The sequence below is a fragment of the Cebidichthys violaceus genome, unplaced genomic scaffold (genome assembly GCF_023349555.1).
Source record: "Cebidichthys violaceus isolate CVI_PGR_0920_01 unplaced genomic scaffold, fCebVio1.0.p SCAF_369, whole genome shotgun sequence".
Lineage (NCBI taxonomy): Eukaryota > Metazoa > Chordata > Actinopteri > Perciformes > Stichaeidae > Cebidichthys > Cebidichthys violaceus.
The window spans coordinates 35001-37767 of NW_027176560.1; positions in this window are offsets into that span (position 1 = coordinate 35001).

A 2767-nucleotide genomic window follows, 5' to 3' on the forward strand; every position below is an offset into this window, starting at 1 on the left:
TTATTGACATAATGCTGGGTCAAAAATCCTCCACAAACAGCCGCTATAACTGTCTGGCGGACGTGCGTAAAGAGGCCGTACACATCATAATTTAATCCGTTTTATTGGCATAATGCTGGGTCAAAAATCCTCCGCAAACAGCCGCTATAACTGTCTGGAGGACGTGCGTAAAGAGGCCGTACACATCATAATTTAATCCGTTTTATTGACATAATGCTGGGTCAAAAATCCTCCGCAAACAGCCGCTGTAACTGTCTGGAGGACGTGCGTAAAGAGGCCGTACACATCATAATTTAATCCGTTTTATTGACATAATGCTGGGTCAAAAATCCTCCGCAAACAGCCGCTATAACTGTCTGGAGGACGTGCGTAAAGAGGCCGTACACATCATAATTTAATCCGTTTTATTGACATAATGCTGGGTCAAAAATCCTCCGCAAACAGCCGCTATAACTGTCTGGAGGACGTGCGTAAAGAGGCCGTACACATCATAATTTAATCCGTTTTATTGACATAATGCTGGGTCAAAAATCCTCCGCAAACAGCCGCTGTAACTGTCTGGAGGACGTGCGTAAAGAGGCCGTACACATCATAATTTAATCCGTTTTATTGACATAATGCTGGGTCAAAAATCCTCCACAAACAGCCGCTATAACTGTCTGGAGGACGTGCGTAAAGAGGCCGTACACATCATAATTTAATCCGTTTTATTGACATAATGCTGGGTCAAAAATCCTCCGCAAACAGCCGCTATAACTGTCTGGAGGACGTGCGTAAAGAGGCCGTACACATCATAATTTAATCCGTTTTATTGACATAATGCTGAGTCAAAAATCCTCCGCAAACAGCCGCTATAACTGTCTGGAGGACGTGCGTAAAGAGGCCGTACACATCATAATTTAATCCGTTTTATTGACATAATGCTGGGTCAAAAATCCTCCGCAAACAGCCGCTGTAACTGTCTGGAGGACGTGCGTAAAGAGGCCGTACACATCATAATTTAATCCGTTTTATTGACATAATGCTGGGTCAAAAATCCTCCGCAAACAGCCGCTGTAACTGTCTGGAGGACGTGCGTAAAGAGGCCGTACACATCATAATTTAATCCGTTTTATTGACATAATGCTGGGTCAAAAATCCTCCGCAAACAGCCGCTGTAACTGTCTGGAGGACGTGCGTAAAGAGGCTGTTATTGTCATCTGTCAATCCGTTTTAAGATCACAATCTGAGGGAAAGCACCCTCCAGAAACAGTCGCTGTGACAGTCTGGAGGACGCGCGTAAAGAGGCTGTTATTGTCATCTGTCAATCCGTTTTGAGCTCACAATCTGAGGGAAAGCATCCTCCAGAAACAGTCGCTGTGACAGTCTGGAGGACGCGCGTAAAGAGGCTGTTATTATCATCTGTCAATCCGTTTTGAGCTCACAATCTGAGGGAAAGCATCCTCCAGAAACAGTCGCTGTGACAGTCTGGAGGACGCGCGTAAAGAGGCTGTTATTGTCATCTGTCAATCCGTTTTAAGGTCACAATATGAGGGAAAGCATCCTCCAGAAACAGTCGCTATAACTGTCTGGAGGACGTGCGTAAAGAGGCCTTTAACGTCATCTGTCAATCCGTTTTGAGCTCACAATCTGAGGGAAAGCATCCTCCAGAAACAGTCGCTGTGACAGTCTGGAGGACGTGCGTAAAGAGGCCGTACACATCATAATTTAATCCGTTGTATTGACATAATGCTGGTTCAAAAATCCTCCGCAAACAGCCGCTATAACTGTCTGGAGGACGCGCGTAAAGAGGCCGTTAACGTCATCTGTCAATCCGTTTTAAATTCACAATCCGAGGCAAAGCCTCCTCCAGAAACAGTCGCTATAACTGTCTGGAGGACGTGCGTAAAGAGGCCGTTAATGTGGCGAGAGAGTCCGTTTAAAGCTCACAATGTGAGGCGAAACATCCTCCAGCAACAGCCGCTATAACTGTCTGGAGGACGTGCGTAAAGAGGCCGTTAACGTCATCTGTCAATCCGTTTGAAATTCACAATCCGAGGCAAAGCCTCCTCCAGAAACAGTCGCTATAACTGTCTGGAGGACGTGCGTAAAGAGGCCGTTAATGTGGCGAGAGAGTCCGTTTAAAGCTCACAATGTGAGGCGAAACATCCTCCAGCAACAGCCGCTATAACTGTCTGGAGGACGTGCGTAAAGAGGCCGTTAACGTCATCTGTCAATCCGTTTGAAATTCACAATCCGAGGCAAAGCCTCCTCCAGAAACAGTCGCTATAACTGTCTGGAGGACGTGCGTAAAGAGGCCGTTAATGTGGCGAGAGAGTCCGTTTAAAGCTCACAATGTGAGGCGAAACATCCTCCAGCAACAGCCACTATAACTGTCTGGAGGACGTGCGTAAAGAGGCCGTTAACGTCATCTGTCAATCCGTTTTAAATTCACAATCCGAGGCAAAGCCTCCTCCAGAAACAGTCGCTATAACTGTCTGGAGGACGTGCGTAAAGAGGCCGTTAATGTGGCGAGAGAGTCCGTTTAAAGCTCACAATGTGAGGCGAAACATCCTCCAGCAACAGCCACTATAACTGTCTGGAGGACGAGCGTAAAGAGGCCGTTAACGTCATCTGTCAATCCGTTTTAAATTCACAATCCGAGGCAAAGCCTCCTCCACAAACAGCCGCTATAACTGTCTGGAGGACGTGCGTAAAGAGGCTGTTATTGTCATCTGTCAATCCGTTTTGAGCTCACAATCTGAGGGAAAGCATCCTCCAGAAACAG